Raw genomic sequence first — 26,005 nt, 5'->3', positions numbered from 1 at the left:
CCTGCTCCTTTCAACAGCAACCCATACTTCTGTCAGATTAAAATAGCATTGCAGTGACAGTCTAAACCATTTTGAACAAAGAAGGGAAGCTTTTTTAGGAGAATTTCTTTCCTGTAAAATACCCATAGTAGAACATTTGTCTGCTAAAGGGAAAGTATTCAGTTACGACAAAGTATGGAAAAAACAACACATGTTTAAAAATCCCATTGTTATGTCAGGGTAGGAGATCTGAGTGAGCTTAATGGGCTGAAAAATTTAAAGAATTATCATAAGACAATCCAGGACAATTAAAAAACTATTTGACATACAGCTTTCTTAAAGGATTGTTTTGGATTTACAGGTAAATTGTATTTTCTGAGAATATATATTCTCCACTCAGAAAAAACATGGGCATACTCTTAAAAAAAATACAGTTGTTGAATGCTTGCTTTGCTTTCTGAACAGAAATGTTGGAACAGAATTGTTTGAGTTTTTATCACATTTCTTCTTCACTCTATGTTCTCTGAAACGATTTTTCACTTATCTCTTATGTTGATTCGATTTTCCCTTTGCCTTCTGCATAAAAAAATGTTCCAATTGGCTACTTTCTTATAACTCAAAGACTCTGACATTCCTGATTGTCCTAGTTTTACTTGCGGGTGTTGGGAAGGGGGCAGAGCCTAGCACTGTGTGGGCACGGCTAGGTTGCTGTTCTGTATCCTGAAATCATCACTGGGGGCCATGGGTTTGGGGGCCATGGGTTTGGGGGGAAGAGAAAGATGAACATACACCATGAGTGTGCCATTTTGTTCCATTCCTTCCTCAGAGAGCCTGCCAGCAATCAGCACTATGGACTCTGCCAGTCTCCATGCTGCCTGTCCCTTCCTGTCCCTCAGGAGAAATGCAGGTTGGAGTGGTGAACACCGTCAAGCCTGGCTGTATACTGCTGAATACAGCTGAACCTACAGAGCAGTGCAGTTCAGAAGCTGTCAGCCTGGGCAGGGCGCTATGGTTCAGGTATAGCATCATTCAGATTGGGGCATTTTCCCACAGTTGCTTTTTGTTCTCTTGAGCTCAAAGGAGGAGAATGCCAGGCTGCAGTAACAGCTGCCATTTTCCCCTTATTCTCAGGAGACCACACGGTGCTGGTGCCATCTGCCATCTTGTTTTTGTCTCATGTGGAACTGAGCCAAGGTGATGAGCACTTTTGAATGTGTAAATCACCCTCTCCTTTGTATACTTGTGTTAATTGCTGCTGTTACCCTTCCTATCATCATCTCTTTTAGCAGATTGTTATCTCCACCCAAGGGGTTGCATTCGTCCTTTCGAAACAGGGAGGGGCAGGGAGAAGGGGAGTGGCTTATTTGAACTTTAATTCCCAGCTGGTTTTAAACCACCACACTTACTCATTTTTAGCCCATCTTAAGTGTAGAAGTCTCAGACAAAGAAATCATTAAACATCTCTGCCTAGTTTATGTCCCTGTTGATGAGGAAGTAACTGTCCTCATCAAGTAACTGACCAATGCTATTTCTGGTCTGCCTTTTGCTATTAATGTTTTTTTTAAGCTCTTTTTATTGTTCCTGACAGTACTAGCCAGTTTCAACTCCAATTCAGTGAAGAGCATCTCTGTAGTCCTCCCACGTCACCTGATCTTGCTTCTAATGGCCATTTTTTCTTCTAATAGCACATTTCATTTCTTTGCCATAGTGTCAGAAGAATATCGCTGCTCAGTAACAGGCACTATCAGAACTAGAGCAGGAAGATTATGAATTATCTGAGTACCCCTTAGACTGTTCCCAGGCTTTTCATTATACACAACAATAAATTCTTTTTTTTAATTCACATTTCATTTATATGACCGATTGAAGCAAAAGGTAAAAATTAACAGTCTGCAATGTATTATGTCCATACTAACCCTTTAAAAAACAGGGAAAAAAATCAATTAACTATACCAAAACTGTCAAATTCCCTTAAACTGACTCCAGCTCTTTTCCCTGTCACCACCTCTTCAGAAACGCATCCATCTCTCAGCTCCACTATTCATGGCATCATTCCAGCATCCTGAGCTCGACTGAAAGTGAGCACTCCCCTTGCCTGATTTTCTCTGGCTCATTTTCAGAGATATGGTAAAACTTATGTTTTCATTCCAAGACTGCAGAAGTGAATTTTTAAATATATAAATATCTAAATACCTATCTTGCCACTCAATCCACTGGAACAAATATGTACACATAAAATCTTTTGCTAAGCCACATATTCACTTTGAGTTCTTTGTGTATGGATAAAAGCCAAACAAAGACTTTCCTACTCAAATTCCCACTGAAAAAAAAACTGCCATTGACCGGGAGAGGGAGACAGCCAAAATCAGGACTGTTGGTGCTGATCCTAAATTAGACATATTGCATTACACAGGTTTTTTTCAAGTCCCATTTCAAAAATGGTCAGTAGTACATGTCTGTTACAAAATAATCCATATTCAGTTGTAATGCAAAATGGTTTCCTGATTCCTTAAATTCTTGAGGGTTTCTACTTTCTTTCATTTGTTAGTCTTATTCTTGCAGTTACAGTTAAAAATTTGAACCCCTTCCCTAGAGTCTCTTCTGAGGAAACCAGGGAGAGAGTGCAAGGAAATGGGGAAGAGGGGTAAAGCACTGATTTTCCCTTTGTTGGAGTGGCCTTCCAGAACTACAGCCAGGTCTGCCAAGATTCAAAAATTATAAATAAGGTGTGAAAATGAGGGGATACTTTCAACTGTAAGAAAAAATGTGGAAATGCAAGTATTTTCTTCTGGCATGAGAGATGAAGGCAATGGATGAGGTGGGGAAGGGGAAGCAGTGCATTCTACAAAGGACCTAGTCTATTTTAGAAGACAGTTGTTTGCACACATCCTCCTGTGAGATCAGAGTAAGACTTTTTTTTCCTTTTTCTCTTAAATCATCTATTTTACAGCTAGGCAAATAACTACGTGTTTTGAAATGCAACATTCTTCTACTCCTGGAGCATGAAGTCCTTGAAATACACAGCATAACTGCAAACCACTAAAGTGTAATGAATTCTGTGAATTCCCCTTTTTCCAGGCTTGACTTGGTAGTGTGTGTGCACTTGTGCACACACAAACATACATATGCAAGTTTGCACATACATAAATTTCTTGTCAGGTCATTGCTGTGAGCAATGGTGTCTCCTCCACCAGCTGGCAGTGAGAATAGTGTGTGAACAGCCTTCTGTAAGATACTGCAGCTGGTGAAGGGAATTCTCATGCTGCAGCCAGAAAACTGGAAAAGTAGAGGTCAATGGGCTTGATGAATTGGCTTGCTGCACAGCAGTAGTCCTGACAAACTGGAAAAATAAGTCAAAAGAAACTTCATAAAGGTCATCCAAAAAAACGTAAAGTCCTCTCCCTGGTACAGTAATGTAGAAACAGCTTGAACTGGTCCCATGAGATGGAGCCACAAACAAGGCAAGCCCTGGTTTTTTACACATTCAACCTATGCATGATAGTCTAGGGTCTTCCAGATGAGACCTTGGCTGTGTCTCTGAGTGTCTGGTCACCTGGCTGGGCCACAGGTTCCCTGTGCCCTTTGTTGTGCAAACTCTTGCTTGGTGCTCCAGCCACTTCCTGCCACCCAGAGCTCCACCAGCAGCTGCACTGCAGCTACACACTAAACTACTGAATGTATACTGCTCAACACTGTCCACCATGCTGCTGTGGATGGGGAGCATGGGAGCAGTTGGGTCAGAGGTGACAGTAAAAATTTTACTTCTCACTTTACTTGAAGAATCTCTACATTTTGCAAACATTTGTCACAATGCAGCAACAAGATTACTTTTACCTGGTTTTTGTGCCACCCTTAAAATCAATACACATATATTTACATCCAGACATGGTTGAGGAAGGCCTGTAGGAGAAATCTTTATATCTAGTCCTTATACTCTTAGGGATGATGAATGTTGGAGATTCAGGTGCAGGTACACATGGTTGTCTCTCCTCATTATGGAGGAATTGTTCACAAACAGCTTGACAGCAGAACAAATTAACCTCACTTGTAATTGCTTGCTGCCACAAACAGGGTTGTTTACTCCTTTGCTACATCCCACATGTGTAGCACACCTACTCTACAGTTGGTTGCAGCATTTTGCTGGACTCTGGTGAGCCAGCTAAACTCATGGATCTGGCAGAATATTTCCCTTGGAGGATGGAACTAGCATCTGGAGTGTCAGTGAACTAAATTGACTTAGGAGATGTCTGACAAATACCAAAGCTAGCCCAGGTGAAAGTGGGGAATATCTTCAGCAGCAGCTGCCTTTTAGATCTACTCCACTGAAGACCAAACCAAAGCCAGGGAAGTGAGTGGCATACATATATATCTACTTCTTTCCCTCAGGTGTGTAAGGTCAATGCCTTCAGAAGCATGGAGGTCTAAAAACAAAGTTTGCACTGAAACTGGAAAAAGTGTAGCAGCGATGCCTAAAACTCAGGCATGTATACCACTTCAGTGTGGCAGAAAATCATGCCTGACTGTGAGAAACGACACTCGCTTAAAAATGTCAAAAGTTTATTAAACCTTAACAAAAATACAACAAAGGACAAAATAAGGAAAAACTACAGCACTGAAAGTCTGTGACCAGCAGCCACATACTCGTCTACAAAATGGATGCTGTGCCTTTTATACCCTTGGCGCCTCCCAAAGTCTTGTCAGTCAACTCCATCTCTGCCATCCATTGGTGGAGATCACTTTCTTACACCTTGATTGGAGGTCAGGTGTTGCCATGCCGCGCCTCTTGGTAACAAGCTTGCCCTCCCCTAAAGGCTCTGACTAGTGGCAACAATACAAGGGGGAATGGAAAGAGGACTATGGGGAGAACACATAAAAATAACATAACTATACATCTATAAAACCTCTCTTAACATACACATAATATTAATCTCTTAATTGTGAGAACCAACCACCGCACTACCCATTTATAAAATGACAAAACCACTCAGCCACAGAGAAGTTGTGCTAGCCACTGCCTACATAAAGCTGAGAGACATGTCACAGCACCGCCAGGGGGAGGCGTGCCGTCTCCCTTCTGCTCCACATGCTGCTGCAGGAAATGCAAGTCAAACCTCCAGACAAGATCCCCTCCAACACAGAGTAGGCCGGTTTCCTTTGATCTGTAAAAGTGAGGAATGCGTTGGTGGAGGGAGGGGAGAAGAAGAAGCAGCGTTTTCCACGGTAATGGGCTGACATAGACAGGGTATGCTTATCTTGCTGGTATCTGCATGGAGCAGAAGGGAAAGGGTAACACCCAGGTTTGTGTCCTGTACTAATGGGAGTGACTGACGAAAATACGCAGGCACAGGGAGGCCTTTCTTTGTCATGGCGGCAGCGGGCAGTGGAGACACACCGCTTGTAGGGCTGTGATAAAAAGGAACGGAGCAGCTAGGGTCATGTGCCAGGGTAGTAAAAAGTCACATCCAAGCATGGGGGAGGCAGGAACGAAAACTGCACACAACTGCAGGGGAGCAAGGGACGGGGAGCACCCCAGGTGCACCCATGTCCCTGCAGACAGCCAGCTTTCACCAAAACCAGAAAAGCGTGTTCTGCTTATTTCCTCTCTAAGTGGAAAAACCCCAAATGTTCAAAACAAAGTACTTCCCTCAGTGTGGAGGAAATAGAAATGTGGTTAGGCAGCCGGGGCAGAGAGACAAGCCACACGGATTGAGGATGAGTAGCAGCCCTACAGGCACAGAGCAGTGGTGGGGGCTGTGCTGGGCTGTGGGGAAGTCGCAGGGGAGCACAAGTTTGCCGTGCTTCTGAGAAGGAGGCCAGGGCGAGGGGGGAAGGGAAGGAGGAGGCGGCGGGAGAATGCTGAGGAACAGGGAAGCAGATCCGGCTCGAGCCGGTTTGAGCCGGTTTGGGCCGGTTGGGGCGCTGCAAGGACACAGCAGCTGAATAGGCCGCCCCTGCAGCCGGGCGGGCGCTACTCTCCGGCACGGATCGCCAGAGCCCTCGGAGCGGGGCGCCACGCCCCCGCCGGCAGCCGCGAAATGGCCCGGCCAGGCCACACCGCAGCCGGCAGCTGGAGCCGCCTCCAGCCGGAATCCGCTCCTGGCTTCCCGCCGCGCCCCGCGGGGCCCCAGAGCGGCGGCGGGGCAGGAGGCCCCGGTGTCGGGTTTCAGCCGGAGGAGCCGGTTGTGCGGCCGGGGGAGGGGAGCGGCGGGGGAAGGGCGCCCCAGGGCCGGCCTGAGGGGCCGCTGCCCTGGGCAACCCGCAGGGCAGTGACCGCCCCTGACACGGCCCAGCCGCCCCTGGGAGCAGCCCCAGCCCCCGGTGCGGGTCCCAGTGCGTTCATCCCGCTCTTTCCCGGCGGGAGCAAGGGGCAGTCCTGGCCCGGGGTGTGCCCAGCGTGCTGCAGGAATGACAAGGCTGTGTGGGGCAGCGCCGCTGACACATCCTGGGCTGGGTGGGGAGCCTTTGAATCGCTGGTTCTGCGTGGAGAAAGAAACTGGGGTTTTCTCAGTAACCCTTACGCCAAGGTTTTGGTCTGAAATGCCCGTTTTCTAGGTTCCTTTTCCACTATGTTCGCAAATACATAAGTATTACCTTTACGCCGTGGTACCTTTCGAAGTACAAAATGGCATCTGAACTCTTGTAGGAGAAGCAACAATGCCCCCTGAAATACATTTGCTGTTTTTCTTCCTGTGGCTGATACAATCTCATTAATAAAGTGTCTCGTCAGTGGAGCATTGAGCCACAGACTCCTGACTTTCTTTGGGTAACAATTTCACGCTTTAATACTTGAGCTAGTAGAAAGTGATTTTTTTATTCTTTCTCAGCCTAAATTACTATTAATTACATTGTGTTTTCCAAATCCACTTTCAGTGGCGATCTCCAGCGTAGTAAGTTCATCAGTTTCTAACAAATGGTACACTTTTCATCTGTACCCATTACTTCAATGGAGACAAAGTCAATTACTGGTGCTCATATTCTTTTGGTTTTTCTGTCACACTGGGCTGGTAACCACCATATACACTGGTTTGTGGTTTCAGCTTAACAGCTAACTCAAATCACTTAATCATCATACTGAAGAGCAAAAACAGCCTTGTCCCCTCTTTTTTTATTAGCTCAGATCTCTCTGTGTGTCTTTAATCTCCTCATGAGCGTTTGATCTGCCTCTGGTTTCAGTCTTTCATCCCCGCGACTCCTAGTGGGTTATACAGTTCTCCAGATAACTCTGAGAAATGAGAGATACGCCCTATCCACCTGTCCATCGTTTGCAGTGGTTTTACTAATTGTTTGTTTGTGTTGGGGGTTTTTGTTCCTTGGTGTGTAACTGTGTCAGTTTTTCATTGCTGGCAGAGGTAGGCATGGTGATGCAGATAACATGTCTTCTGCTTGGTTTTCTCACCCATTCAGAGTCTCTGGAGATCCATTTAGAGACACCGTTGATAAAAATTGTGACCGCGCAGCAGTATGGTCACACATCTTGCCAGAATGGAGCTGCTCTGATAACTCCAAAGCAGCCACAGGACGTAATCTAGCTCAGGCAGAATCTAAGGGTGTAGGAAGCCACAGGACATGTATTTTATTCTTCAAAAGTGCAGAGGAATCGGCATATGTCAGTTTGGACAAATTCAGGTTTTATAAGCAGTAGCTGTGGACAAAGTCACGGGGCTAGAGGTGTTTGTGTTTCAGCTCAATGTGATTAGTAAAAAGAGATTTGCCAGTTGCTCATATCCTTATTTTCCTCCAAGAAGATACACAAGTAAATATAGCTTAGCAGCAGGTACTTTTGATCCTCATGATAGAAAAATTAACGGAACAAGAAATGTTCTTACTATATATATTGGTTACTACAGCACATTCAGCTCTGGTGGTTTGGGTAAGTTAGCTGTGCTGTACTATTCTGATACTCCATATTGGCAAAGGATGGGGATGAGTCCCCTCATGTACTGTGGCATTAAAATTATTTTTAAATCCATGGGACAGTTTATTCTCCTAACTCTGCTTCTGCTCTGGGTTTTTCTGTTTTAATAATAAAATGTGCACTTGTGGCTCTTCAGAGGAAGAAAGGGACTAAATCCAACATTTCTGTTCTTTAGTTTCATGGATATTGCATCTTGAAGCATTTCTGCACTTCAGAAAGTTAGACCCATCTATCTGTGACACCAACACAGAACTGTAAACTCCTGTTACAGACAGATTTTTTTTACCCGTGCTGATTTGAGAAGTGTGACTCAATGAATAAGCTGTTTCCTGCCTATGTCTCTTAAATGTTGGTGAATATGTGTTACTTCAGTCAGACTTGCTGTGTAAATTTTGTTATGTTTGAAGTGTATCAAATTTTTGTAAGGAAAAAATGGGACTAAATTATAAAAGATCATTATTCTGTCTTCTTTTTTCCCACCATCTCCCCTGAGTGTTTATTATAGCATTGTGGTGTAACCATAAGACTTAAGTGTCAAATAAATGAGTCAGACATGAAGTAGATTCTTCATTATTTGCATATTTCAGTTTTCGTGGTTAATGCATCACATGGTGAGTTTACGTTTTAGCACTTTAAAGGAAAAACATTGTGTCATCTGTGTCACAGATCCTTTTATAGGGTAGGCATGAAAAAAATTTCCTCACCCAACATGAGAATGAGTTAAGGGGAGTTGCTGAAGGTCACTACAAGTCATGTCATGCACAGGACATCCATCATCTGACAGCTAACTGCTAGGCTCTGCTACTCTTCTCAGAATACTGGGGTTTAGATTTTTAAATAAAATTGAATTGGCAGTCATTTTTCACCTATCTGCAAAGATAAGAATTGAAGATTCCATATCTATAGTCACTATATTCAATTAAGAATATCACAAGTGTCTAAAGCTATATAGGATGTTCAGTGAAATATTTTGCTTTCATTGCCTTTTATCCCCTGTTGCTTAGGCAACAACAAACTTTGAACATGAGTCCTGCAAGATAAATGAAAGAAAAATACAGCCTTTTTAGTGTAAATTGTACATGCGCAAGCATATTGTAAAGCATTGCTTAGTAAAATTGAATACATATAAATGGAATTTCTTTATTTAGGTCCCAGTTTTCCTGATGTTTTTAATAGACTATAAAACCACAGAACTAACAAAATACCCTTCCAGAAGATCTTAGAGCATCTTCTTTTTTGTCATTGTCTTGTCATTGAATATAACATCTCGATCAAACTTCAGTTTATGTAATTACGTTTGGTCAGCTCAAGATTTAAGCCACTGTGGTATACAGCATGTGTTTGCAGAATTACAGAGGTACTTTGTTCTATCCCAGACCTGGCTGAATTTTAACTATGCAGACAGACCTCCTAGGGATGATCAGAAGTGGAGGGTCTGGAGCCCAAGTCTTACACGATAGAGATATTCAGTCATTAGAACAGAAGGCTCAGGAGAGATCTTTTCACTCTACAACTACCTGAAAGAAGTTCAGGTAGCAAGTAGGAAGTCAGTCCCTCCCCCAAGTAACAGGACAACAGGAAATAGCCTAAAGTTGCACCAGGGGAGGTTTAGACTGGATATTAGGAAAAAATTGTTCATGAAAAGGATTGTCGAGTTTTGAACAGGCTGCCCAGGGAAGCGGTGGAGTCATCATCCCTGGAGGTATTGAAAAGACAAGTAGATGTAGCACTTAGGGACATGGTTTAATGGTGCACTTGGCAGTGCTGGGCTAATGGCTGGACTTGAACATCTTAGAGAGGTCTTTTCAATACTTCCAATACTTTTTTCCCACATTTCCAGTACACATTATTTTCTTCCACAAGATCTTGGCCATGTGCAATGTACAGAATTAATCAAAATTATACAACAAAGGAAGCATCCACAAAAGCCTTGTGTTTTTTGATGGAGATAGAAATTGTGTGGTAGGCTACCATTGTTAGTCTGGGCATTGCTCATGTTTTTTAACAATTTACAACTCTACAAAGTTACTAGATTTGTTACTAAGTAGGGCCTTGCCTAATAGGTTTTGTTGGTTGTAATTGTAAAAAAGTCTGAATCATTCTGTTAGTGTTTGGTCAGTTTTTAACTCACTGCTAACACAAAGAAATGTGGGCATATGAACAGTGTTTTGTTTCCCCCTCTTTGGGGACATATTGATGCTGGCTGGTCACTACTTATTTGACATTTTCTTTGTTTCCTCTATCTTCTTGAGAATTCAGCACGGTTTCTTCATTTTTGTTATTCATGCAAAACAAATCAAATTGTTTGTTGCTGTAGCATTTAGGAAATCCTTTGTGCTTTATTACTGTTGAGGATTAAAATACAGATAATAGGATGTACTTCTGAGATGAGTAATTGCTTATCTGTGTTACTCTGTTTGCTTCATTTTCTATAGCAGTTTATAGACTAAAATCTGTGTTAAAATTTCACAGGTAGTTCTTTGATTATAACCTAGCTTTCTCCAACAGCTAGAGTAAAAATTTCTTCACTTATTCACTTGCTTTAGGGAATTCTAATTACCTCCCACTGGAAAAGGGGGTCTTACATCCCTTGGGATAACTGAGACTGGAAGTAGTTTGGTTTCAGGGCAAGTTTACTGTTGCTCCAAAATTCTCCGAATCTTTGAGAGCAAGAGAAATTGTTCTCCACTTTGGGTTCTTGATCACAGCAATAAGAACCTTGGTAAATAATGTATATCGAGAATAAAATGCTTTACTCTCCTGTGCTAAGTCAAATGGAAAAACAACATAACCACAACAAATGCCAACACCAAAACAAACAAAAAACCCCAGATGAATTAATTTTGCTTGGAGCATTTAAAAATACTTTCCAGCTGAAATTAAACATGGAAAATTCTCAAGGCGTAATGTGGAAAGCTACAACATAAAAATACTTTTAAAAGTCCCGTACATAAAATTTTCTTATGATTAAAACTATTCTGAATCCTCAGTAATGATGTATTAGGAAGTGTCTGTTAATATGAAAATAATCACAACTTATGAATAATGGGGACTCATGAGAAATAAATTTTGAAGGTAACGACTCTAGATTTTCTTTTCTCCAGAAGTCCCATGCTCTAAAACTTCCATTAGTGTTTTCTGGCTTGTGGTTATTTGCAATAGAATAGAGTTGCTGGAAAGGCTTAGGGGATCATAAGTCTTCTCTTTAATTGTCTAACCTACAGTTGGTATTGTCTGGCAGTCTCTTTTAAGTTACCTGAGGGCAGGAGGGGAAACCTGATCTGCTGCACACCACCTGATTCAGTCACATGATGGCCACATCCAGACCTGACTACCTCTGAAAAGTTGCTTGAAGAAGGTCAGAGAAGAATTAAGAACACCTCTCCCTCTGTAGATGTCTTAATTAAGAATTAACATTAGCAAGTACATTACACAGTTACCTAATTTTAAATGGCAGCACGGTCATGAATGTGTTTGGTTTTTTTACAGTCTGAAGTATTTTGGTTACTCAGAACTTGACAAAAAGAGGGAAGGAGAAAGAGAAGAATGCAAAACTACGTCTGTCTCCTTTCTTGCAAAGTGAAACATAAAGTTGGAAGAGTTGAGGACAGGTCCTGTGAGACAGCGCCAGAAGAGAGGCAACTATGGTGAAGAGAATGGGAAGAGAGGGCAGGTTGGAAAAACTACACACGGCATAGGAGGGAGAACAAAAGGATTGTAGATTGAAAAAGGACAATAAATGATGGAGGTTGGCAGAGTGTTGTGGTTTAGGACTTTTACTCCCCAATTCAGCATCCCCACTGACTCTCCAAACCACACTGCCACCGTCTCTCACTCCCCCATTCCCCCTCCCCCCTTAACCCCCTGGTAAGATAGAGAGGGGATGAAAGGCAAAGATCACGGGTTGAGATAAGACCAATTTACTGGAAACAGCAATGAGATAAGAAAATGAAGAGGAACAGCAACAATACTAACCACAGAGGGTTTAAGAAAAAAAATTATTATCACAGAAAAACAATGATAATAGACAACACTGGATGGTTCCCTCTGCTCCATTTTCTAAACCAGAAGGAAAACTTTATCCCTGGAAGAAAGTCCTTTTCCCCTGCCCTGGCAATGATATGAGGTGATATAGAATAACCTCCAGGTCCCAGTACTGCCCTCTCTAGAATACTCTAAAAAAATTAAACCTAACACAGAGGAAAGGAATAAACCAGGAAGAAGGTTAAATCAAGAATAAAACAGAGAAAAAGTAGGAATTAATGAACAAGTAGATTTGCGGCCTTACTTCCAGAAATCCATCAAAGGTCAAAATACCTCCATAGACCTCAGTATAAAGTCTACTTTTTTCCTTATAGATTTATCTTCTAAATGTTAAAAAGTTTTGATTGGCGTAGTCTATCTTAGAGTTCATAGCACAAAACATGGTGTATCTTGGGTACAGCAGTGCAAACCATGGTTTATAAACATCCATGTTTACATGTCATTAAGCTATGAAATACCAAGTAATTGTGATTCATCTGGTCTTTACTTATTGGGCTTTGCCTCACAACTGGGATAAGACTAGTAATGTAATATTCCTGGAGATACCTTTGAAATGACATTTTTTTATTGGACAATAGCATTTGTCTGAGGTATTTTTATTAATGCATTTTTCTGATTTCCAGAGTTTACTCATGGGTGGTGGTGATGGGTGTTTTAATGAACATTCTCTGTAATACCTCTTTTCCTGAACTGGACTAAGGAACTTTCAGGATTAATTTTTCATTATTCACTTTAATTAAGCAACAACTACCTTGTTTCAACCAAGATTAGAAAAGTTTGTACTCCTTTACAGTGCCAGAGAATGGTTTCTGTCACCAGATGTATGCATGTGTTGGTAAATAAAACAGACAAATATCAGACCTGTATGGGAGATGTCTATTTCACCAGTGATTTTCTAAGAAGGTGTGTCCTGTTATTAAGTTCTTGCTTATTTTAGGCAGTATCACTGTGCACAGTTTTTCTGAAGAAGTGGAATTGATCAAAGTACCTCTTGCTTCCATTGTCATTTTTAACTTACTACTATTTCTGATCTTTACTAGAAGTAAATGACAGCTCTCGAAATTTGAGCAGTAATTTGGGAAATTATATAGGATATTGCACCAGTTCTGGATCACACATTGCCCCATACTTGTATTGTGTGGCTTATATTGTACTTGGCTAGCAGGAAGGAATGTACTGAATGTCATGGATTTTGGATGCATATTTTTTAAGTGCCTCTTACCACAGCAATACACTTGTTAAGCAAGTTATTTCTTCTTTTGCTCTCATTGTTTGTGAGTTCTTTTTCTTTAATGCTGAGGTTACACAAAGTGTTCAGTGTTTGATAGCATAGGGTATAAGTTTCCAAATGCCAACAGAGATATATAAAAAACTGTTTCTCAGAGTGAGAGAAAAGCACTGAAAACTGAAGAGACACTGCAGCAGAATTCGAAATATCTCTAATTTATGTCTTGCTAATGGGCATATGTCATAGGTCCAAATTTTTCTTTATGTAACCTGAGCAGGACACATATTTTCGAGCAAACTGTACTTCCATATGTAAACTGAAAAGGCAGAAGTTCTTTGAAGTCTTACTGTGAAACGCTCAATGCCATCAGGACTATGAAACCAGGGGAAAATAGCAAAAAGTGTCTATCTTCCTTTACGCTTATGTTAGGATTGCTAGAAAAAGAAGGAAGGAGGAAGAATTTTACTCTTTGATCCTTCAGCTAACTCACAAGTGAACAGTAGTGCTCTAACCAAAAGCTTGTGCCTGGAATGGAAATCCTCTCCCACACCCTTCCAGACTGACCTTCCCTCCCCCATCTACCATAGCTCGTATTTCAGAGCCGAGCTGGCTGCCAGCTGACTGTGAGCTGCCAGGAGGAATGCATTATTTGATCAAAAGAAAAACAGAGGTGCAACCATTAACTGCCCCCTCCTGCCCCACTCCCCACAGAACAAGACAGATTTCTGCATAGGAGATGGACTTGCTATTCCTCATTGGTACAGCAAATCTCATAAAAACCACCATGTGTGCCCACCAACACGAGGGCTTTATCACGATCGAGAGGCTGCATCTCCTCCCAGAAAGCTGAGTAGGTCATGGCAGCTAACTTGTGCCTGTTTTCTCATGTGATCAAGTCCTAAAGCCAAATCCAGATTGTTGTTCTCATGTGATTTAGGCAATATGCTTGTATCTGGTCAGCAGAGAAGACACAAATCAATAAAAGCAAAGTTTATAACCAAGATTATGCTGTTGTCCTTAGGCACAGGACATTTAACAGAACGTCTTGCCTCTACGAAGAAATGTTTATTTAGGCAGTTACATTTTGTACCAGCAGACACTGCAAGTGGATATGTATCAATTGTTGAGGGTCTTTTGCCCCTTCTTTGAACAAAAACAAATTGGCAGCAGTGCCTCTTGCATTGTAGCTGCATCTCTTCTTTGCATTTTTGGCTTCATGGCTCTATTAGTCATGGAAACTGGAATGGCTGAATTTTCTTTAGCTTTTTCACTCTAAGAAATCAGGAAGAACGGTTCCAAAACATGAAATTAAAAATTCAATATTAGGAAAGTTTTATAAAAGCCAGGGATATTTTTGCTTTTCTTCTTCTACATCTTTTCTTTGGCAATGAATATTCACTCACTACTAATCATCAACCATAACTGAAGCATTTGTGTTAATGTGTGCACACTGTGCTTAGAATATATTTTGATTCCCAGTTAAGTTTTACATTTAACTGCAAGAGGACCTTTCCATGGAATTAGGTATGATGAGGCAAAGGAAATTACGTGGAAAAATGGCTAGACATTGAGTGACATGATGGATGTATAATAAACTCAACATTAAACATCTATAAATAGATGAACAAATTAAGCCCAGTGGCATTGGCTATTGTAAAGGAATTTTTATTCAAATAAGTATGCAGATATGTTTTTCCCTTGAAATATTCATATTGGTCCAATAAACATTCTTTATATCATGTCATCATAGTAAGTGTGGAATGAAAAGAGTTTTCCCTATCAAAGCTCAGTATTTTAGGGTGACACAGCAAAAAACCTAAAAGGGTCAAGGGCTGTCTGTATAAATTAAAAACTGTGAAATAAGCTGGGGTGTAAATTTAAGAGCACAACAGCTATTCTCACCTCTTCTTAACTAACATGAAGAGCATTCATATTCTGGTTTTGAGTATCAATGTTATATTGGCAGGTAGACAAACTCTCAATTACAATGTTTGTTTTAACAGCACTATGAGGTTAGGTTGACTTGGGAGAGGCGATGAATTTAAAAGTGCAATGGCTGCTCTTCGGTAACTGGGCATGGGTATTCCTTATTAAGAACAAAAGTATGTGCATATGGATCTAATCAGCAATAGCTTCATGTGTGAGCAAGTACTAATAAAGTATTTACTTAGAATCTAAGTGACAGAATTGTCAGTCAGAGCAGTTATTTATTTGTTCCACTTAGAAGATCTGAATCCTACTGAAAGCTACTCTTCTGGATAAGAAACTGAACCAGACCATGCCTGCACTCAAATTAGAGCATTACATAAGCAAGGTGTCAGAGAGGAGGTCTGCAAGCCATCTTTCATTTTCCCCCTGCCTCTGGACCCATCTTAAAGCCAGATCAAAAGAGGTCTGAGGATGCAGTTAACCGTGAAGAAGGGCTCTCCTAGGCACTAAAGAGGTAGAGATCCTTGGGCAGACATGTTGATGAGCCCTGGGTCTAGAAGTATTGAGTCACAAATGTTTTTGACATGATATATTTGAGAATATTCAGCATCAGTGCCATCTCCCAGCCTCAGCAGATCAAAGCAGTTCCAGGGGGGACACAGGTCTAGACTTGTGTGCACAGGTTTCTGATTGCTTTTATCTTTTTGGTTCCTTATTGTTAGAATGAAGGATTTTCCCCAGCCCACGGAGAGAGGCAATCACATGCACAGATTGTTGTATGGGAAGGCATACAGAGGAGCCTTGTAACTAGTCTCTCTCTTTTTTTTTTTTAAAGTGGGGAAGAAGATCTTGTCAGTTCACGGCTTCCAGGAGGTGATGGCTACTGTGCTGGAAATGTTGACAACTCCAAGAGCCTTATGTAAGAGCCAGCTAAACCTGTTACACAAGTATATCAGCTCCAAGGCACTGCCAGGCTCCAGAGCTGCTCTGGAAGCTTCCTGTTTTGGCACTGCAGGAAGGCCTGTGTGCAGTGCTGCTTGTGGCACGTCCTTCCAAAAGAGGATGGAAGAAGCCGTCACTGTTTTTTTTTCTGATTTCATGCTTCACTGCCAAGGAATCTCGGGAGAGATTTCTGAGCAATAGAATTTTTCCAACCACTGCTTGTGGTTTAAGTTCCTGCTATCTCACGCTTTAAATGAAACTATGTTACTACTGCAACTACCAGTGAAGGAATGCGTTGAATGCAGCAGGCAGTTCCGCTGAATATGGACCTTGTCCTTACAAGCTCTTGAAAGAGGCCACACCCTCATCAAACCAGTCCTGTCTAGATTCCTTCTGCTGCCCTCCCCCACAAGAGGTGACTGGCACTGGAGCCTGAATGTTTGCACACCATCTTCTCCAGCCAGGATGACTAATAGCTGCATGGCAGTGCCATGGAAACAGTTGTTAGCAAAGCAATAGAATTGCTGGTGACCAGACCCATGAGCAAGGATGGTGTCATGGGGAAGAGCTTCTCAGGACCTCGAAACCTCATCTGACATAGCTTCTCCCAGTGCTCCCACAAAGAGACAACCCTTCACCAGGTGACCCAAAACAGTTTTTCCAAATACTGTTTTCTCAGCATCAGATCCCAACCCTCAAGGTGTTTATTCCTCCTCATACTTCTCCCTCACTAATGCAATTTATCCCTCCTCAGTGAATCAGATCAATGGTGCGTGAAGCTGCACTGTTAATCAGGTCACTGAAGAGAGGGGTGAAAAACAAGAAAACCAACCCAAAGTATATTCCCCTCTGTAAAGCTACACTTCAAACCAACAATTTCTGTTGTCTGGTGTAAAGTACATCTCCATAAAGGGTTTATCAGCACAGGAAAAGGGGTGGTAGGCAGCTAGGGTAGGAGCAAGCAGCTGACCTTTTCATCCCTTTTAAGGTGACATCAGTCCCAAAGCCAGCCTGTGGTGTGATGGTGCAGCTGGTGTTGTCCTCCTCCTCCAGCTGAGTGTTAACAAAAACAGAATAAGGTGTCTTCTAAGGTGAGCTGTTTTTGAAGAACTCTCTGCCTCAGATAGAACACTGACAGTGACAGTCTTTGACTAATCTCAGAAGTGGTGAAGCGAGGGTAGGAGTATATGAACTTTTACATCCATCTACTTTTTCCTTCCCCTTGTGGTTCTTCTCTGACATGTCCACAAGACCCTATTAAAGCAAAAAGAAGTTTAGTTGCCATGGTTTTGCTGTAGTAAGCCTTCCAGCAGGGGTTCCCAACACAAGAACTGTGTTATGAAAGTAGCACATGAAGTAGAGGGATATGAACACTACTTCCTCAGAAAATAACTGTCAGCTCATTTTGTACAGGCTGCTGAGAACCACCAAGCAAATTAATAACTTTCAGTCACTCCTAGCCTGAGAACAGCTGGAAAAACCTAGGTGACAGGTTCTGGTTTATTAATCCTTTTAGCTTAGTTTTTTAACACCTGTGGCACCATCCTGCCCTCTCACAGTAGGAACACAAGAAGGTCCTTTGACTGCTTCTTTTACCTCTTGCTGTTCATCTGCCATGTTCTATTTGTTTTCCCTGGCCAGCTGAGTCCCATTTCCTTCCTTCCTTCCTTCCTTCCTTCCTTCCTTCCTTCCTTCCTTCCTTCCTTCCTTCCTTCCTTCCTTCCTTCCTTCCCCTCCCCAAATCCTAATTATTGTTTTCTGTTGCTGTCAAAAATTACTATTAAAAAACCCCAACAACAACAACAAATTTTTAATTTTTACAACATTGGACAAAAGTAGGTAATTTTGTTTGCCAGCCCGTAGTCCCGAGAGAGAAAATCATCTTGCCTAAAAGACAGAAAAACATTTTGACAGAAACAAAGCAGAAAGCATTAGGAAAAAATTTCTAGCAAGATGTTTCTCTGGGCATCCTACAGCAAGGAAAACATTGCTTTGGTAGAGTGCTTTAATCAGTATGCTCTGTCCTGCAGTAATCAGTGGTAGTTGCTTCAGAGGAAGGTACAAGCTAAGGACTAACTCAGCTAACTAAACCAGAGAAAGTCTCTTTAACACTTCTCATCATCCCAACATAGCTTGTCTTCACTTGACTTTACCTTTTTGGACATTTAACTTAAGGACCTGATATTTGTAAAGGTTAATTTGCACATTCATCACACAACTGATCCAGATTCTAAAAGTTTCTTCTTCAAGATAAGACTATCTTCACTGATAAAAAGGGGTTGTGCTTGTGTGCATTTCTAAAATTTCTCTGCGGAATGCTAGAGGAGACAAACATGTGGACAATGACTACTTCAATACAGTTAGACAAGGTCAGCACTATGCTCTAATACAGTCTGATACAGTCTTTCCACTCATCAGGCTAGATGTAGTGTAACAAAACTCACAAGGCTCTGACTTTCCCTGGATTTCCTAGCAAGATAGTGACTAAAACGGAAAACCCCTCTTATTTTGTCTGTAAAAAGACAGGCTGCTACTTGCTTTTCTCTGGAATCTGCTAGTTGTTTTTTCACTTCCTTTTCCCCCCCATTTAAATATAATTCTTGTGTGATGACTCATGGCAGGAAACAGGGCTGCCTTGTGTCCTTGTGCAAGCCCCAGAAGGCATATGTAGGTCAACAGAGCATGAACATAATGTCCTGCAAACTAGAATGCTAGGCAGTCCACATTGTGAGTGCTTACACTTAGAATTCAAAGTACTACAAGTACTGGTGGAACACTAAGTCCTGGGAAGAAAAAAAAAAAAAAGGAAATCCACTAGCAAGAAATGTCATTTGCTAGAAAAAATCTGGAGCCATCCTTTCTGAGAAACCACTTTGTTTCAAATTACTCTTTGCTAAGTTGTCTTGAGGTGCCAAAACTAGAGAACATAATGAAGTTTAGGTATTGTGCAAATTCTGATTAAAACTAAATAAGTGATAAAATTGTGTGGTGACCCACATAACTTTTTCCACTGTCCAGCTTTTTCCATTGCTTCTATGCCTTTGCTGTATGACAGGTAATTATCTATGATTCATAGAGAGTTACAGCCTGCATCTGTTGAGAAGTTCTGTCCAAACACTACAGTCACATTTTCCAACAGTATCAGCCATGACTCATGTGGAAAAGAGCGCAAAGCCTAGCCATGAAGATAAAAAAAAACCCCACTTTTAAAATTTGTTCAGATCTGTAGAGCCCAAATAATGTAATTTGGTTTGCCATTTCACTTCCAGGAAGTCCCAACATCCACTTCATGCAACAAGTCACGCCTGGGGAACTTAAATAGACTTCTGAGGACTTTGGGCTGATGTAAAGCTGGTTACTACTTTAAAACTGAACAGAAAATTTGACACTGATGCAGCCAATCCCAAAGTTACTTTTTCCAAGTACCACTCCTGAGTATGATTATACTGTATCAGTTTTTGACAGTTAAATTTTTCTGGTTTTCAGATTGTCTTTCCATCAATACAAATAGTGATTAGACAAGGTGTGATTCTGACTGTGCAGAAAATGGTAAGTTCACAGGTTCATAATGCATAAATTTCACTGCCAGTGACCTCTTCAGTTGAACTGGGAATAAATATAACAGCAGTTAATTATGGTGATCTTATGCTTTATCCTCTCAGCTTCTTAAGATCTCCTGGGGTCATTTTTAAAATAATCTACCTTTTTTATTATTTATTCAGCCCTGAAGTGCCAGAAAATTTATCTGTCCTGGAACTGTGAACACTGGTTGTCAGCAATAATTTCTAAACAGAGGGAAATGTGTTTTAAAACAATCCTTAGACTGCAAGGAATCCAAATCTTATCTGTCTTTCCTGGTGCAAACAAAACTACAAAATGCTGCTGGATGAATTTAAGACCTTGAATCTTTCTTCAGTGATACAAGTTGAAGTAAAGTTGGGAGCACAGGGAAGAGACAAAGTCTGACTTAGTTTCACTCTTTATATGTCAACCACAGAAAGAGAAAGGCTCAAAAAAATAAAAAATCCTGCAGGTTCTTTTTTGACATACTCAGTTTATTTCCCTTGCAGGAGCATTGAAAATGTGTCTTTGTAAGAACATGCCAGTTATCAAAAGCACACAATGTCTCTGCAAAACATAAGTCATCTACAAAGGTCAGGAAACCTCTTGTAAGGTGGCAGATTTTACCTCTCTCATTTGAGGGGTTAGGACTCTGCTTCAGACTGGAGAGAAGTTACACAGAGAGGGCTTTGAAGAGACTCAAATGAACTATGCAGAGGCTGGGATGAGCTCTGTTCTGCAAAGAAGGGGCTTCAGCTGGGGTCCTGGGAGAAAACCATCCATCTCAGCTCTTTCAGCTTCACCCAGTCAGGCTTCTTCTTGTTCAACAGTTATGTCAAGGAGAGGCATCAGATCAGAGAATTCCTTTCAGCCATGCCTTTCCCTTAGCCAGCCTCATCTGCTGAGGATTGTGCTTGTGCTCAGTTGGGAACAGATTTCATTGCACTGTGTCTTGGAAATGGCTTCCATCTGGTTTTTATACTGTAAATTCTGGATTCTATGTAGTTACTTTAGCCCAGGTTTAAAATAGATCCATATAGTTTTGCAAGAGATTTCAACTGCCAAGCACCATTTCTCCTATGCTGTTAGTGAACCACTGAATTTCCATTAGCAGGGTATTTCAACCAAGGACATCTTGAAATTGTAACATGATGTTTACTTGTCAGGCTCTGGTGCTGCGTGAACTTGAGCTTTTCAGATTTGGCATTTCCAATCAATCACCTAAGCATGATAGGAAATTTTGTAGACTTTGGATTTGACACTTTCTTCATCATACTGATAGATAATCTCCATTGGTTCATCTTCTGATTGTCTTCAGATCCTGTTAATAGTTTGGGAACAAACAAATATATACCTCAGCATTCAGCTGTAATAACACAAATTTGTCCTCTTCAAGTTTCTGCTGACAGCACAGGAAAAAAAACCAAAACTTGGGGGAAATAAAAGGCAGGAGGTTTGAACTCTGATGTTCAAAAACAGATAGAATTCTATTTTCTTCAAAATTCTCCATAGTCAGAAAAAACCAACCAACCAAACCAAACAAACACAGAAACAAACAAACAGGAAAAAAAAATAAAACCAGCAAATTCTTTAACCTATAAATCTGCCAGCCAGTATTCCAGATCCTTTGTTGCTGGGTTTTTTTGCTTTAAGATCACAAAATAGCCTGACACAGCAGGAGCTGGAGCTGTAAGAACCCTGAGGTCGAACCAGTAAGGAAACCAGGTCAGACTGTGAGAGAGCGAGGTGTGTAGGGCATCAAGCTGCTCACTGGAGTTGCTCCCTTCAAAGGGGCCTCCATCCCATTAGTTAAAGTCCCTGGTGGTGAGAGTGTGACTGCCAGAATCCTCCTGAATAGTCAGACAGGAATGTTTCCTTAAGAGTGTTTCCTCATTCCACAGGAGGGCTGTGAAATACCTGCCTTCTTCACTTGTCAGGTTTCTGGCCATTTTCCTGAGGTCCAGATATGAGCTCAGCAAGTTTGTCCTTCAACCCTCTCTCTTCCTTGGAGCTTTATCAGCTACTCAGCAGGTGACAGCCTCTATCTATAGAGGTATGCAGGTGAAATAAGGAAAAAAAATTGTAACAAATCTTTATTGGCCCAAATACTAGGCCAAACACCAGCAAGGATGACATTTTGGTTTTTTTTATCACTTTTTGATGATTTCTTTTCCCAGTTTGAAGTGCACTTGAAAAGAACATAGTTTTTTCACTTGCAGTTCATTTCTACACAGCCATCAAGCTTATATGGAGTTGATATTCACTTGGAGAGCATCTGAGGAATCTGCAGCTGTGACTGTAACTGCACACTCAGACCTTGTGGTAAAAGAATTGTGCAGTGTTGCTCTAAGTTGGTGAAGAATTGATGAGGCTGGTTGAGAAAAGCATGAGCTGGACCCCTTGCTTGTCTTTGCAGCTGGCTTGAGCAAGGCCTAATGATTGAAGGATCCTCCATAGAAAGAACAGGGATCTGTCACAGGGGGGATCTGTCAGGGGATCATGATGGGACCATATTGAAGCACAGAAGGAGAGAAAGGTGTGGCCACTCTGAGGAGGTCTGTACTGTTTTCTGCATAAACACGTTGCAACTGCAAACACTTGTACTGCATGGTGCACTTGTGTTTAGACAGGAGGTTGACATCAGGTTGACACAATTTGAGGAGAAAGCTGTACAGAAGCAAATGGAGAGGTTGATCCAGGTGCGGAGGAATGGCGGATGGAGAGCGACAGGCAGCAGAGTGGCTCATCTGAAACACACACGAGTTCAGCCTGACCCTGTTTCCTGCAGGACTCACATGTACAGCACCAAAACAGGTGAGATGACTCAGAGTCAGCTTCTTGGATATATTTGTCAGTGCTGCTGTGGGAAGCCAGAAACCAGCAGGAAGGTTAGAAAGGTCTCTTCTTTGTTGGTCTTCAGATGTAATGAGGTCATTCCTTCTCCTCTTGATATAATCTGGCAGTGGGTATAAAGCCATTTCCTGAAACTATGTGAGTCCTACTGACTCATTAGTTTTCCTTTGGTTTTCTTTAAAAAGAATAAGGGGGTTCTAAGGCAGAAGATTAAACACTTCTAAGGCAATTGTATGATCATTTTGGCTTATTGGTCTGTTTTAAAATGTCTTCCAAGCCTTTTCTTTGTAAGTCATGGTAATTTAAGAGGTGTACATTGATGTTAAAATCTGGCCATCATAATTACCACTGCTTTCCAGAACCAGCTTTGGGTTTTTGTTTTGGTTTTGTTCCTTTGGATTTTTTCCTGTCACATTCACAGATTCCTGTGTATCTTTTTTTATTCCCTGGTGTCATGGTTTAACCACATTATTATTCTCATACTTAATTTAAAACACAGTACTTATTCACTACTAAGAAGAAAATTAACTCTACCAGATGAAAATTAACCCAGCTGAAGGGCACATGAAGGAAAATACCACATAATTCTAGAAAAGCACCTCTTTGGAAGGACATAAGCAAATTACATTTGCAATATGGAGAGGAAGCTAGTGGTTTGTCCCCTCAAAAAATATTTCTAGAAAAAGTGACTTGGACCCAGGTACACATAAATATAGCATCATTTTATTTCTAAGTTCTCAAACAGATCTTGCCTCCTGTGGACTTACACTTTTTCTTGCCTACATTATGGCAGTCTCAAAATTAAAAATATCTTGTCATTTTTTTGTTTAAGATCAGAAGGCAAATGTAACATCCACTGATCAGCTGGTAGGATACCCTAGTATTAACATGCTGTTGTAGGAATGGCACTCCCCCATTTAGTGCTCCCAATGAAACTCCAAATCCCACATTGCTAGTCCTCGTCCCCCTTTCCTCTCAGCCTCTGTGCTGCAGTGGATTGGAGAGAAGAATTGGAAGCACAAAGGGCAAAGATCACAGGCTGAAATAAGAAAGTGAACAGCAACAGAAAGAATATTAATAACAAAAGGGTATAAAAGAGAAAGTGCAGAGTTTGCCCTGACCACAGCCATGCCATGCTGACCGTTCCCTCTACTCAGAATCAGCGTTACCCCACTGCTGCATCCACCACGCTTGCTCAACCAGCAGGAGCCCCTTCTCCCCTGGAAGCGAGCAAGTTTCTCCCCCCTCCCTCCCCCCAGCAATGGCTGAGGTGGTATGGAACAACTGCCAGGTCCTGGCTGCACCCCCTCCCCTCTACTGCAAAATTTAACCCTGTCCTGGTTGGAACCAGGACACAGGGTGCAATTGGTGTTAGCATTCCACATTGTCTCTTCTCTGCCTCTTGACACTGGATATTTATAAGAGAGAGAGGTTCATTTTTAAGGACCTTATGTTGGGTTTCAAGTGAATCAATTCCCATGTGCTGGCATGCTTATATGGGAAACTGCCAAGGAAAACCCATTTGCTTCAGTTAAAATACTAGATTTTTTTCCTCCATGCTTTTAATTTTAAAAACTTTGATTTAGAGACCTTGAATTATTTTTTAAAAGGGAAAAATTAAATTAATGTCCAGTACCATGCCACTTCATACATGCTTCCCTTACAGAATGAGAGTTTTCCTACTTTAGAAATGAAGTCCTGTGATCATTGGTCTGTGGCGGAAATGATTTGTTACACATTTGTTGTAACATTCCTCAGCTGTCTATGAGGGTCATACCAATAGCATTACATATTTTGTCATGCCATAATAAAACAGAACCACCCATGAAATAATTATTACCTATGTGAGACACCTGCTGAAGGTCCAATTAGGAACATACAAGTCTGTTCATGGATAAATATATACATATATATATATATATGGTGAGGTAATGGTAATAAATATGGCTAAGCCTTGCTTGGTTTGGATACTTCAAAGAGGCATGTTTTCATAGGTACATTAACCCAAGTTTACTGCATTCAGGTAAGGTAAGCACAGTAGTGCACAGGCTTAGTAGTTAATTGACTGACCAGGCTTGGGAGCTTACAAAGTGATTCTCTTCAGAAGTTACTCATGAGAGCCTTATTCTAAGTAGTATTTAATTCTACTCTGTAATACTCCAGTGCAGGCATGGAGCCGTGAAAGGGATTTGAATATATAACCTTTGCTTACAGATGCAATCATGTAATGCAGGAGAGTATACAGTGTGCAAGGCTGCATTAGCTCTCGTGCCTCTCAAGAGACGAAGTTAGAGGAACGTGTTGTTAGAACTGAGCTGTTGTGAACAGAGGGATTTCACAACAAAGATGACATTGCAAAGGCATCCTGAATTGGCAAATGTGTATCTTGACTTGTTTAACTACACATTTCTACTTTAATTACAAAATATGCAGAAGTAGAATTCCAAGGACATTGGCAAATAGGTCCTTCTTATCTGCATTCTGTTCTCAGCTGTAGTTCATTCAGCCTTGCTGTAGGAGAAAAATCATTTAACACGTCATCATTCAGTGCCGTAGTTTCCATGCCATCCTTTTCTTAGCCACCACCACTCAGTGTTTATATGAGCTAAGGGGAAGGGTTAGCATTATCCTGTAAGGTCTCCACCAGAGTTTGGGTTTGGAGACACAGAAATAATTTCAGTGGGTGCAGTGATGATGTCATTGCACAGTACTCTATGTTCTTAACTCTCCTGATCCCATCTGATGGACTGCTTCCCTTATGGCTCTCACTTCCTTCTTTCATCAACATTGCACTTCCTGTCTCCAATGGTCCTTCACAGCCTCTCATTCTCTTTGTTTTTCCTGCAACCAAGCCCTTCCTTTTTTTTCCCTGCCATATAAAGCAGAGAGACATATCTATAAAGGCACACCCTGTAACTGCAAAACCAAGACAGAAGTCATGGAACCAAAAGTATCAGCTACTGTTTTGCTCTACTTTTGTCTTTTTTGTCCTTTGTGTCTGTCTTAATCCTTAGATTTTAAGCATTCCTTATGCTCCATAGTAAAATGTATTTGTGAACTGCAAAAACTTAAATATTTTTAATTATTCCAACAATAGAACATTTAAGTTCAACCATTGCATAAAAGAGCTTGAAAATTATTTAATTTTATGAAGGTTTCCTCTTTCTCTCCCACGCAAATACCTTTCCCATTTTTTTATAATTAAAAAGAAGAATCCGGCAACTGAAAAATTCATGACCATGAAATCTATCCAGCAGAAAAAAACTGATGGAAAATTAGCCATTTTCTTCAATGCAGAATTGAAAATTATCAAATCCTACATGTATATTTTTCTGAAGGGTTTTACAATAAATCCAAAATTTGTTTTAATAGATCTTTGTAAGGTACTGTAATAGGATCTTTTGTCCTTTGTGTCTTCCTTTTAATTAATAAAATTCAAGCATTTATTATTTCCATATCTTACTTTGCTGTAGATGCATACAAGTCTCATTGCATCTTGATAGAGAAATAGAGAATAAAAGGATCCCTACAGTGGTGTTTGGCCACAAAACCTT

The sequence above is a fragment of the Agelaius tricolor genome, unplaced genomic scaffold (genome assembly GCF_023055355.1).
Source record: "Agelaius tricolor isolate 1412-34295 unplaced genomic scaffold, bAgeTri1.0.p SCAF_3, whole genome shotgun sequence".
NCBI lineage: Eukaryota > Metazoa > Chordata > Aves > Passeriformes > Icteridae > Agelaius > Agelaius tricolor.
The sequence above is the reverse complement of the archived record's forward strand: the minus strand, read 5'-3'. Positions refer to the sequence as shown.